We start from the raw sequence: 14,278 nt of genomic DNA on the forward strand, positions 1-14,278 counted from the left end.
CAGAAACAGAAACCGTCACCACTAAATTTACTCAAGACTTAACGTCTAAATAACAAATTTAATCTAAATCATTTCAGCGTTTTAAACGTGAATACGTAACATATAATTTACTTTCGCATTTATAATATTAGTATATATAATATGAGATGGCCCAGTGGTTAGAACACGTGCATCTTAACCGATGATTTCGGGTTCAAGCCCAGGCAAGCACCACTAAACTTTCATGTGCTTAATTTGTTTTAATAATTCATCTCGTGTTCGTCGGTGAAGGAATACATCGTGAGAAAACCTGCATGTGTCTAATTTCAACGAAATTCTGCCACATGTGTATTCCACCAACCCGCATTGGAGCAGCGTGGTGGAATATGCTCCACACCTTCTCCTCGAAGGGAGAAGAGGCCTTAGCCCAGCAGTGGAAAATTTACAGGCTGTTAATGTAAAAATGTAAAAAAATTATGATGATTTTATATATCCCAACGCCCGTGCTTATAAATCGTGTATTTAACTTGCAATGTTTGATCGAGTGGGCCAAATCTGTCAAGTTAGAACACTTTCTAACGAACCAACATGGTTCCGATGACAATGAACGTTGATAGCTATGATAATTATGATCTTATTTTACTCCCAGGACACGTTCGAAGCAATAGAATGCCTCAACGATGAACAACATAGAAATAAAATCTTATATATAAAAGCTTGTTGTCAAGTAATTTAATTAATTATTTTAACTGTGTTGCCAATTTTAAAAATCCCCAAAATGTCTTAGCTGTTATATAGTACAAGTCTTATAAAACTTTTTTTATAAAATATTGATTCAATTAAAGCTTCGTTAGAAACGAAATTTTCAGTATAAATATCAACCTTAAACAAAGTTATCTTCCTTTTGCGACCCGATTTTACAGTGATCTTTGTATTAAGCCATAATTAGAATTCTTTGTTTAAAAGTTCGGAGAAAGTGCGACAATAAGAAATTGAAGCCGAGTTAAAAATTTACTTTGATATTTTCTTAATGAATTGATTTGACTCCGATGTTGAATAACCTTTGAAAATTTGTTTTATCCAACATTAATTACCATTTCAACAAATAACTACTAAGTTGTACTAAACTACTACTACATGTTGTGTCATAGCGGGCAGAGAGAGATACGCCATTTTGATACGTGTATCATATAAATTTAATAATTATTATAGTTAATATCGTATATCAAATTCTGTTGTTCGTGTTTCTGCTTAACGAAATTTTTAAAAACTATTAATTTTTTTAATTAAATAATAATTATAAGTAATGCCGTAGAAGTTTTAATAATATTGTGTTAAGATAATGTCGACCTCCGTGGTCGAGTAGTGTGTACACCGGTTTTCATGGGTACGCCTACTCCGAGGTCCCGGGTTCGATTCCCGGCCAAGTCGATGTAGAAAAAGTTCATTAGCTTTCTATGTTGTCTTGGGTCTGGATGTTTGTGGTACCGTCGTTACTTCTGATATCCATAACACAAGTGCTTTAGCCACTGACATTGGGATCAGAGTAATGTATGTGATGTTATCCAATATTTAATATTTATTTATTTAAAAAATGATCGGAAAACGGCTTAAGATATTTTTTAACTGGTGATAAGTTTGATTGTTGATTTCATTTTTAAAAAAGGACAAGACGTATATAATTGACATATGTAATGTATTTATCAAAAATATATATATATTGAATTTAATAATGAGATGAATGCAAACTTTTAATTCGCTTCGTTAATTATCGAATGCTCTTTCGCTATTCGCTTGCCTCACAGCGCTTTCTTTATTTGAAATATGTTTCACAAACTTTCATTTTCAATTCTGTAATATATTTAATGTCATTGAACAAACGTAGTTTTTATGTAATGAGCATTATCATTACGATACGGTGAATTAAAGTATCTGATAAATTAAATCCTTCTTATTATATTGTAATTAATGTATTAAATCTTGCACGTAATTTGTTTATTCAATTGATAAGAGAGAATATGATTTAAATACGATCAGGACGACATATACATTTTTTTAATTCAGATCAAACGCATATTATTACTATTTGAAATGTAAAGATTTATGCTAATTAATAAGGAGACTTTTCTTTTGAATGCCTAATTAAGAAAAATGTTCCAGAAGACGCATTGTGATTCGAAACGGGATATTTACCATGTTTTTTTATTTTTATTTGGTGGAAATCGATTTTTCGACATTACGAATGTGTTGTTCACGAGACTTTTGTATATACTATATATACAACATTATAAAAAACTGCGCTTCTCCGCTCGAACTTCATGTTCTTGTGTATATAAATGATTTTAGATGACGTGTTATATTCATTAATCTTTTCCGGTAATTTTTCTTTTTTTAATATAAAAATACTTAAGAATAAAAGACTTGCTAGGAAGACATGGCTCAGTAGATAGATCACGTGACACTTAAATAAAAAATTAAAGGTTCCAACTGATCAAGCACCTCAGTTTTCATGTGTTTAGTATTATTAATTTTTGTTAGATTGTAAAGGAAAACATTGCGAGGAGACCACTATGAAATTATGAGACATGTGTTAGACACACAACGGAGCTCAGAAATGAGCTCCAAATCTCAACCTCAAAACAAAAAGAGATTGCCCAGCGGTGGGGTATTTACAGTTGTTACTTCTAGTAATTACATTATTTCTATGAGCCTTTAATGTTGGTGGTCAATAGTAATTTTGTCTGGAAAAGTATTGTTACTGCAACATACAACTTAAAAACTACAAAGTCGATAACTTAGAGAAAAACGTGATGAGCTTGCTATCGTTTTAACCATCGTAAAATTTCTATCCTCTCAAACAAGTACATTGGGTCGCTTTTACAATAAACACGATGTCTGATGAAAAACTTATTCAAACTAGAAGAACGAATAATTCAAACTAGAGACCATGCTATCACCAATTTTAAAGACTAGTGACGTCATACGTTTTACTTATTAAATCAACTTCATAGTAGGGCCTTTTGCTAACAGCAATATTCAGTACTGTTGTGATCTGGTTTGAAGGTTGAGTGAGCTATTGTAATAACAAGCCGAAGGTATAACATCTTACAACCCAAGCATTGACTATTCCTTAAAACACAAATGTACAACCAATCAATTATTTCAATTTTCACGGTTCGTATTTCTATGGGTGATGCTGCCACTTACTAACGGGTTTCCCATTTGCTCGTCCACCCTACATACTACATAAAAAAAAATATATCCATTTTTTTCTCATACAACTATCGATTTGACATAAATAATGTAGAGAAAGCTTCATCATCATAATAGGGAACCCTTTGCAAGCAGTGTGAGATATCAACTTAATTAATATACTGAAGTGACATCAAAACCTTAATACCAGTACGCAGATTGTGAACGCAGCTTTACAACTGACCCGTGTTACTGTCGCTTATGATTAGTTTAGTCGCTTAGCTAAATTTTAATATATTGTACACCAATAAATTATCGCTTGCTTAATTTGTGTTTATAATTCATCGCAGCGGTGAAGGTAAACATCGTGAGAAAACCTCCATGTGTAGGATGAAAATTTACCACACGTGTAACCACATGCCACGTGTATATATATGTATATGGGCTAGAATAAACTCAAACTCAAATTCATTTATTCAATATAGAAGCATTACATTTACTTATTGATAGGCAAATTTTGATGACCTCTGTGATCGAGTAGTGTACACCCGTTTATATGGGTACGCCACTCCGAAGTCCCGGGTTCGATTCCCGGCCGAGTCGATGTAGAAAAAGTTCATTAGTTATCTATGTTGTCTTGGGTCTGGATGTTTATGGTACCGTCGTTCTGATTTTCCATAACACAAGTGCTTTAGCTACTTACATTAGGATCAGAGTAATGTATGTGATGTTGTCCTATATTTATTTATTTAAATTAAACACTACCATCGGTTCGGAAAAGAAAATACTCTGACCTGAGAAGAACCGACGAAAGAAACTCAGGACAGAATAAGTAATAATAATGAAGTAGATTAAATAATGTAATCAAATTAATTATTTATTTTTGATGATTCTAAGTTATTTGAAACTTGATAAATATTATATCTTAGCCAAATCGAGACGTCGCGTCTAAAAGTGTAATATTACGTTTATTTCTTAGATATTCGTTTTTTTGTGAACAGTAAACAATAGTTTCACTTTCAACGACCGAGATATAAAGATGTTTGCTCAAGGAGGCCATTAACACCAGACAAAACAGATAACAAATATCAAGATCATAGTATTAAAAGATTAAATCTTATCGGACTTCGTTCCAGGAATTTAAACATCGCATTTTGAAGGTCGACTATTGCGTTTATATCTTAGTATGAAACTATTATTTAGCAGATTATTCATTAAACTCCATGTAAATCAAACCTATATTTTTTCAGTACTGAAAACTAACGCAGAGCTGCTTGGGTTGGTTACTACTGTAATGTTACGGGCTCTTATGGAAACAGTTTCAAGTGAGATCAATGCTGTCCCCGTATTTGAAATCAATAAATTTAACAAACATTACTGTAATATGGATGGATGGATGGATCCATATACTTTAAATCGAGTGTTTTTAAAACCCGAGAGCCGAGATCATTCAGTGGTTAGAGCGCAGGCATCTCAGCCGACGATTGTGGGTTTAAACCCAGACAAGCACCACTGAATATACATGTGCTTAATTTGTGTTTATAATTCATCTCGTGCTCGGCGGTGAAGGGAAACATCGTGAGGAAACCTACATGTATTTAATTTCAACGAAATTCTGCCACACGTGTATTCCACCAACCCGTATTGGAGCAGCGTAGTTGAATATGCTCCAAACCTTCTCCTCAAAGGGAGAGGAGGCCTTTGCCCAGCAGTGGAAAATGTACAGGCTGGTAATATATGCAATGTAATGTTTTTTAAAACAACGTACAGTCTGTTTTACAATTCTTAACGTAATATCTGTTGGATGTTCTAAGCACTTACTACCGAGTTGCCAAGTTACTACCATATCTATAATAATTGTTATTATTTTTTATTAAACCAATGAGCCTGATTTGGAATGGTAAATGTCTATCCTCTTGTTCGTTTATAATTTGAACGTATCGGTATGCGCTAGGGAATTCATGCTCTTTGATGTAATGTAGATATGCTATTTTCTCTAAATCAACGAGTTCAGTATCTAGTTATTTTAGACTCTTAAAAAATCTGAAATGTAATTTTATACGCTTTTTCTCTCCCCTTTGTCTAGGGCTTATTTATACAATCCTGTTTAATTTTACTGCGGGAAATAAATGTTGAAATTTCCACGATAACGAGTTGAAATTTTTATACGAAACGTATATTCCAAATTCAAATATGAAAAGCAATTCTAAATTTTTAAATCTAAGCCATCCTTTCCGAATCGAGGAAAAACTTCAACAGTAATTAAGTTATTTAATTTCTTGATTAACGATTTTGACACTTAATATATCAGATACTGAACTGAAAAAAGCAATAATTGTTTGATAAGTTAACGACCTCTAAAATAAAGGTTATTTCGATAATGGTAAAGCAGTTATTTTCATTGACTAAGTGACTAATTTAATTACCTCTCTATTACTTCATTTGATGTAAAAATATATTGCGTGTTCAATTTCAAGGTTGCTATACAAACCATAGACAATTTAGGTTAATGGATATTCGGTTAAGACTAAAATGATGACTCGAATTCATGACATGTTATTCGAAAAAAAAATAAGAAAACTATCTTTGAATTCAGTATACTACTAAATGACTTTGAATGATGATATACTAAATCAAAAAATGTCTGGAATCCACGAGGTATATAAAACGATCTGGCAGGCAACTGACATTTTAAAGGCTAAATTAATAAAAAAACTCTTTGCTAAGTAATGTCTTTGAACTTGCATTCTGTTTTCATTCTGTGATCAGAAGCGTAGCCATCAACGGGCAAGACGGCACAGTGCACAAGATATGGGATCCTGGTCCAAAGGGAAAATCCACAACAGCGCGATTTTTAAGACATTTTTTGCTTCGCACAACCACTCTGTGGAACCAGCTTTCGCCGGCGATTTTTCCGAACCGATACGACTTGAGAACCTTCAAGAAAAGAGCGTACTCCTTCCTGAAAGGCCGGCAACGCACCTGCAAGCCCCCTGGTGTTGCAGTTGTCCATGGGCAGTAGTACTCACTTTCCATCAGATGTGCCTCCTGCACGTTTGCCACCTCTAACATAAAAAAAAAACCGAAGGTTCCGATTTTTTCACAGTGCAACGCCGCACTAAGACCTTTATTCGTCCTTCTCTTTAACGTACATATATAATAGATGAACTTATAAGATATCAGTTTGTATATAAAGCTGTAATCCATCATGATCTCAACTTGCCGCTTCAAAACTGGAAACAAAGTTACGTAAAAACAAAAAGTAAGTTTCGATCGCTGGCAGAAGTGAGATCATTATATATTTTTCTTTTATAAGTTTTCATAAGCTTTCTATACCTATCATAGTTAACAAATCGTAAGAGATCAGAAGTGAAATTAATTAAAAAATAATAATTCTTTAATATTCAATTAGACTCCTATTTTCTATTACATATACAGGTGATTAACTTTAACGGAACAATGTAGGTAGAATAATAATCGTTACGATTGATAAAGAAGTAAATCTACCGAATAATTAATGGCCCCCGAGTTCAGCTAGTCAACGCCATATAGATGATGATGAATGTCCTATGTCCTCTAGATGGGCCAGAGGGCGTCCACATATGTCCTCCATCGCGATCAGTCTTGAGCTTCACGCTTCACCTCGCTCCAGGTCATTCCGATGCTCGCCGCCTCTGCCAACAAAGAGCATCGCCAGGTTTGACGGGGACGGCCACGCTTTCTTTTCCCTTGGGGATTCCAGTCCAAAGCTTGATTGGGAGTATGGTCGGAGTCCCTTCGGAGAGTGTGGCCAATCCATCTCCAATTGCGACGCTTGATCTGACTGTCGATCGGGCTCTCATGGCATTTCTCCAACAAAATAGGCTTCCTACAAAACAGTATATCAAAAGTTATATAAGAGTTTATAACATACGAGAAAACGACCGATATAGATTTTTGTTTCTCGAAAGCTATTCGAGGGACCGTTAAAATATATTAATGGCAGTGAACTCGGAGAAATCCGTATTATGAAATCGGTTTATTGGCGGTTAGACCGCCTGTTGCAGCTAATGCAATTTATATGTTACGACTATTTATTGTGTAACTATACATATAATCAAGAAAACCTCGGTAAGCGATATTTTTATATAGACTTTGGATTTTGTATGCTTGTGTGAGGCCGCACACAGGCATACAAAATTCTTCTCCATTGCACCACTAGCCTTAGGAACGTTATATGATGTTATATCTCTTCAAATAGGAACACAACAATACTAATTATTATCGGTGTTTTGCTTTGGTATATATAATAAGTGGTTGAACTGCAGGTCGGCTTAGACAAAAGAAAACAATATTTTTTTTTTATAATAATAGACGATAAATAAATTCTGAAACGATCCGTAAATGTTCTACTAAGCGAAGGTCTATCCGATTAAGGTTAAGAATACGGATTGCGGATTGTGGATTGTGAAATTGCGGATTTGTGGACATATGTTTAATTATGTTTCAGCATACTAGTTTACATATATGTTATTTTCATCACTAAGCCCTACCACTAAGTAAAGGTTAAGAATACGAAGCTAATTCTACCACGGAGTTCCATTGCATCCATGCGGATATAATTATAACACACTAGTTGCAGCCTGCTGCTTTGTTCATGTTTTAGAGGTTAATCGTAGCCTTTATCCTTCTTTGAAGTTCAAGCTGCATACAAAATTTCCTCAAATACGGCTTAGTGATGTGGCAGTGAAAGAACAACAGATAGACAGACAGAGTTACTTTCGCATTCATAATATTAGTATAGATGTGTGTGGTTTTCAACACAGGATATCATATTCTATATTATCGTACATCAATCTCGTGTCGTGTAAAATCTCTAATGAAAACGTTTTAAATTGAAATTCAGAACCAATCAAAGATAAAATCCACACATAAAAGTAATTTGTTCGATTTTTAAATTTGCTTACATTCATCAGTTCATTCAAATTTGAAGCTGGCTTGTAACTTGTTTGTTTTTTTGTTATTGTTTTAATTTACATAGGATTTTAATAATGATTTTCATTTCTTGACATTCATTCTCAAACTTTGTTAATTTTGTTATCTCTTAGTTTCCTAGTATTAGATGTTTAAGTACTTTTTTTTTCTGTTTATGTTTTTTTTTTTATATCGTTATTCTTATGCGCTTTTTTCTGATTATATTACTTGTTTTTAATATTTATTGTATTGTATTGTATCAATCATTTTGTTTATTTATATTTGTTTGTTTCGTTTGTCCACCAATTCGCATTCAACCAATCACTATAAATCTTCATTGATTAAGACAACATACACCTTTGCCCACAAATCATTTATACAAACATAAAACCGTACTATAGGAACTTCAAGTCGTGGAGATTTATAAATTTATGGAATTAATATTTGCCTAATTTGTACAGAAAAGATTCATATATGTTTATATATGTGTATATACGTGTATATATGTTTATTTTAAGACTTCATTATTGAATTCAAATTTATTATATACTTCAAAATATATTGTACGATCACTAAATAAGCTTGTTCTATATTGGTAATATTCAGGAAATATTGGAACATTTCGTTCCGTTTTTCTAATTTTCCTGAATGTTTTAAAGTGGAAATCGAGTACCTTCGTCCATCATAAAAAAAAGAAGATTAAAATTCTTACTTACATAGTTAGTCATGGATGATTAAAATTAATTTAATACTTTTAATCAGAGAAATGATAAATCAAATTATGTATGTATGTATGTGTGTGTGTGTGTGTGTGTATGTATGTATGTATGTATGTATGTATGTATGTATGTATGTATGTACGTACGTATATGTATGTATGAAATCTATTTATTTGAATGCATACCTTGAGAATGGGATGATCGCCTCCAGGCTGTTTCAGATTAAGACCATATATTTATTGTTATTGTATGAAAACAATTATTGTAAAATTAGATTTTTTTTAAAAAAAGATCCCGCTGAGTTTTCTTCGTCGGTTCTTTTCAGGTCCGAGGCGGTAATTTTCGTACCTGTGGCAGATTTTTGACTATCAATAAGCAAGTGTAACGCTTTTATATTGAATAAAGATTTATGAATTGATATTGATATATTTAAACTTGGTTAAACTAAGGCGTAAAACGTTTTTTTCGTGTTCCAAAACATGTCAAATGCTAAGATGTTTTCGTCATAGTAGTACTAAGTTAGAACACAATAAAATATCGAACATTTAACAAAAATAGTCTAATATATCATGTCAATCCGTACAATGATAAAGTTTACTCGTAAACACGAGTCGAGTATTCCTTTGATGGTACCACTATTCTTAATATTTGTTGATCACTTAAGTCTCTGACAGCACCTAAATAACCTTCGAAGTTCCGATATTTTGACCACGCCCAACAATTATTTACAACTATTTTTATGGGCATTTAGCTCGTGAATCTTATTAGTTCTTATTGGTTGGTCTCCCGCGAAGCTTTGCGTTCATTCAAAAGGTTTTTTATAAATTTCGAAACCTATGACAGGTTTTATTTAGATTTAATTTCATTGTAAACTGCAAGTTACATTTTGCGCAAAAATTATGAAACTTATTGAAATGAATATTTTAATATCAAATAGTATACATTAGTTAAGTTAGAATTGGAGTTTGTCGAACACAATTTACCTTAATTTTGTTTACGTTTTTATTTTGTTTTTCTTATACAGACGTAGCGCTCTCTAACTGACCAGTAACATTTTTCCGCTTTCAAAAATTAATTCTTTTTTAAATTATAATAACTTAGTAAATTGCAATCAACAATCCTCTTTGTTTTCTGCACATCTACGGCTGGAGGTCTTCAAAATGAGACCATAACGGATTTCTTATGTGCATCTATCGTGCCATAATCACTGGGGCTATTATTATTATTATGTTGTCAACATATTAATAATACTTTTTTTCTTTTTCTTAATCAATCGTATTTTCAGCTTCAAAGTAATATGACAGACATCCACCTCGCAGCGCATCTCCGATACAACCAACCTCGGTCAGATTGCAAAGGCTTAAAAGGAGATTTCACTAAGTTGCTCTATAAAAAAAAAAAAATTACTCAAAAAATAAATTTATTGACATAAAATAAAAACATTATTATTTTATTATCAGAAAACTAAAATTAAATAAATACAACATAAAAATCGTTTTTAAAAGTGTTTTAATTTTTTTGTGTCGAGATATTTTGGTAATTATGTTAAGAAAACACATTAGTAATTTTAGATACGATGAATATATGTATATTTTAATTCCTCATAATGGAATAGATTAAGGTAGAAATAATTTCAAGTCAAATCAATAGAAGCCTATTGTCAATATCTTAAGGGAATCAGGTACTTTAACATGTTGGCAACGAAAAGTTCGTTTTAGGAACTAAATTTTCTATTGTTTTGACTTATTTGTAAGCAAACTATCGTTTGGGATTAAAATTTAATAAAGTAGTTTACATATGTAACATAAACAGCCTGTTAATATTTTTTATTCATTTATTTTAATAGAAAATAATACAAAAATCATTTACATTCCAATTTTAAATTTATTAAAAAATGTGTTAATTATTTTCATGATAAATTTATAGCACAGTACGTTGTCTTCTTCTTTCGAATATAAAATCACCGATGATAGAACGAGACGCGCTTAATAATAAGTTTAACGTTTATTAGTAAGGCTGTAAATTTATTTCTTCATTATATAATTAACTCTTTTTTGAACAATGATAATTTATCAAATTTCGTTTATTATGAACTTAACAACGAAGTAATTGACTTGCCGGAGCACTTTAATTTGGGATAGTCATTTTATTAATGTACGTTAACATTACGATTAATATCTCTAAGTGATATTATATCCAAAAACACGTTTTTAAGGACTAGTGAGTCACCTTGACTTATTTCTATCAAACGGTCACAATAATTGTTGCTTTCATATATCTACAAAAATAATTGTGCACGATTTAAATAGTCATTAGAACTGAAGAAAAACTTGTAAAACCATATTTCCTTAATATTGATTTGTAAACAAAAATGTTATATACGAAACTTCATATAATAACGATATATATAACGATGAATTGAAAAAAGAGGTTAACTAACGCGGTCTTCTTTTAAAAAAATTATTAAATTGTACTTTAAATTAAATGTGCGAGGAATGACAAGAATACTAGCATTTATGTATTTTATTTATGGCATTGGTTGGTGGACGAGCATATGGGCCACCTGTCTTAAAGAGCTTTGGTAGAGCAGTTCCAACTTAACAATTAATTAATTAGGTAATTTAAAAATGGAAACAACAATATTTTTTTATATTGTTATACATATACATTCAAAATATGTGCATGCATATGCAGACAAAATTTCTTATATTGAATTTATATTTATATAAAAAAAACGTGGATTATAATTTGTCCTCGCTGTCCGTGAATATTCAAACAGATGATAGTTCCTTTTCATTGTATTTTTCTACATTTATTCACACTTCAGTCACGTATTCCTGCAGCAATATTGCTCTTTAGTTACTCAATAAGTCAATTAGCAAAGATGTTCTCTTCAATATAGCCTCTTTGTTTATTAAAGCTATCCATAGAGTTTGTTTTAATAAAATCCTGTAAACATTTGTAAATTGATATGAAACAAGAAAACACGTATGGGAAGAAGACACGTATGCCGTGACGGCGAACGACATGATGATGATGATGATCGGTGATCAGGTTAGTCTTAATCCAATATGGGTGCAAAAATACAGGCACCGCGCAATAAGGACACTTCATCAATGTTGGTTAGTTCCTGGACCATCTGCATTGGACTATTGAAATTAAATATGGGGGAGGGGAGATCAGCAAAACACGGCTTAGATTCGGGAGCTTGTTTCGTTTAATACAAAAATCCTTCCACCAAATATTACGCTTATCAGTAAGTAATGTTTGATGTGAGGGTTATACGTGGAGGTTACCTTTAGGTTTCGCTTCGTTTAGTTTTAGTTGTAGTCGATATTACTGACGAAATTTTATTCCTTACTGTTAAATAGAGCTGACGTATAGTGATCAATATGGCTGACGTTTAATTATTATCTTCAATCGTAGTCTCATTATCATTTATTGAACCAATACATTACCAATTGATCAAATGCTTGTTATATATATATATATATATATATATATTGCTGATAGAGTATATTAATTTTGTGGGAAGAACCAATTGAACATTGTGGTTTCAGCCTCATAGTATTAATCATTGGCAACATATTAAGAGAAAAACAAAACTTTTTTTCAAGTTCATTTAAATTACGATCCAATTAAAAATGTCTATTAAACGTTAAACGTAATTTATTTTATTTCTCAATTACTCATTCGGACCCTTCACAAAATACACTACAATCGGTTTAAATTAAACATCTGATAAACGAGCTTCCTGTTTAAACTCAAAGAAACCATTCGCACTGCGAAACGTAACCACGGTCTAACAATGGACAATTTCAATAATAATAATTGTACAGCAATTGCTTTGTAGAAAATTAAATTTAAGGCAGTGAGAGCTAAGACAAGTGACATTTAATTCTATCCTTTATTGAGTTAGATGTCTTCAAAGACCGGTTCTATTTAATTTTATGGATACCTGCGGCAAACCGAGTTCTTAATAAAATTTATTTTAATTCAATAATTCCCTGTGAAGCGGGACTAAGTAACGTTTGTATAAAATTGTTAATTGATACATTTATATTACAGAAAATTTACTACCGAATTGTAGCTTATTAAATTTGTTAGAACGGTAACTTAACACGGATCGGGAAACTGAGTTGGGTCGCTTTGTTCGTTATAGCGAGACCTTTGTATTACACAAATATAATATTTTGCAGACACCTTGTAAGTGAAATTACACGTGGGATGTAATTTTGTGCTGATAGGCTCAATGTTTAGAACACGTGAAACTTAATCAAAGGCTGCGGGCTTAGCTTTAAACCCGCAACCTTTGAAGCAAGTTCCCTTAACTTTTGATATGCTTATCGTGTGCTCTGTGGTGAAGGAAGACATCACGAGGTATCTGAATATGCTATTTTTGTAAATAAATCACAAATCTTTTTCTGAAAAAGGAAACCCATTTTAGGTTCATGGTTTTTCCGAACCGATACGACGAAAAGAGCGTACTTATTTCTTAAAGGCCGGCAACGCACCTGTAACCCCCCTGGTGTTGCAGATGTCCATGGGCGGTGGTAATCACTTTCCATCAGGTGAGCCTCCTGCTCGTTTGCCCCCTACACCATAAAAAAAAAAAAATAACAATTCTCAAATTTATGAAAATTTGTAAAGAAAGTTCTTACTCATATTTCCTTATAATTTATATCGAATTGAATCGAGATTATGAAATTATATTTAAACATTTACTACTTGACAATATTCGTTCAAAGCGATTGAATTTAATTTAAATACAGAAATTGTTCTTAATTTAAATGCCTAAATATTTTTTCAAACGAAATTTTAAAAACAAAAAGCAGCAACGTAAATTCAGTGAGCGTCTTACTAATAAACCACGTATTACCGAGGCGAATTCAATCCACGTTCAATTTCCGTTACGGTACCAAATATATGATTACTTGGCGGTAATTACAATTATCCTCTGAATTGAATATATAATAATTTGACTTCTATTTTTATAAAAAATATCATTAATACTAAATTTAAGATTTGTATGCCGTCTGTTGGTTCCGAAATAAACACCCATTCACATTGTCATTATTTTTTATATATACTTATATAATTTTAATTGAAATAATAATATTTAATACTGACTGATTTGACTTTTAAATATGTTTTTTTTTAAATTGAAATAACATGTATCAAGTAAAATTATTGATCCGGTTATCGACACCGTGTTGTGGCACTCCCGTCTCTTGCGTCTCGTGGCGTGGCGGCTGGTACTGCCTGGCACGGAGAAGCGCGGGATTTTTTAACGGGAGAGAAACCTGAGGACGAAACACGGATTTGCTGTTAAAGTTATAAGTAATATATGTATCGAGTGGTTTTAATATAATGGAAGTTAATGTGATGTGAGTCGTTTTATTTTAACATCAAAAATAAAATCAATCAAAACAATA

The sequence above is a fragment of the Vanessa atalanta genome, chromosome 15 (assembly GCF_905147765.1).
Source record: "Vanessa atalanta chromosome 15, ilVanAtal1.2, whole genome shotgun sequence".
Classification (NCBI taxonomy): domain Eukaryota; kingdom Metazoa; phylum Arthropoda; class Insecta; order Lepidoptera; family Nymphalidae; genus Vanessa; species Vanessa atalanta.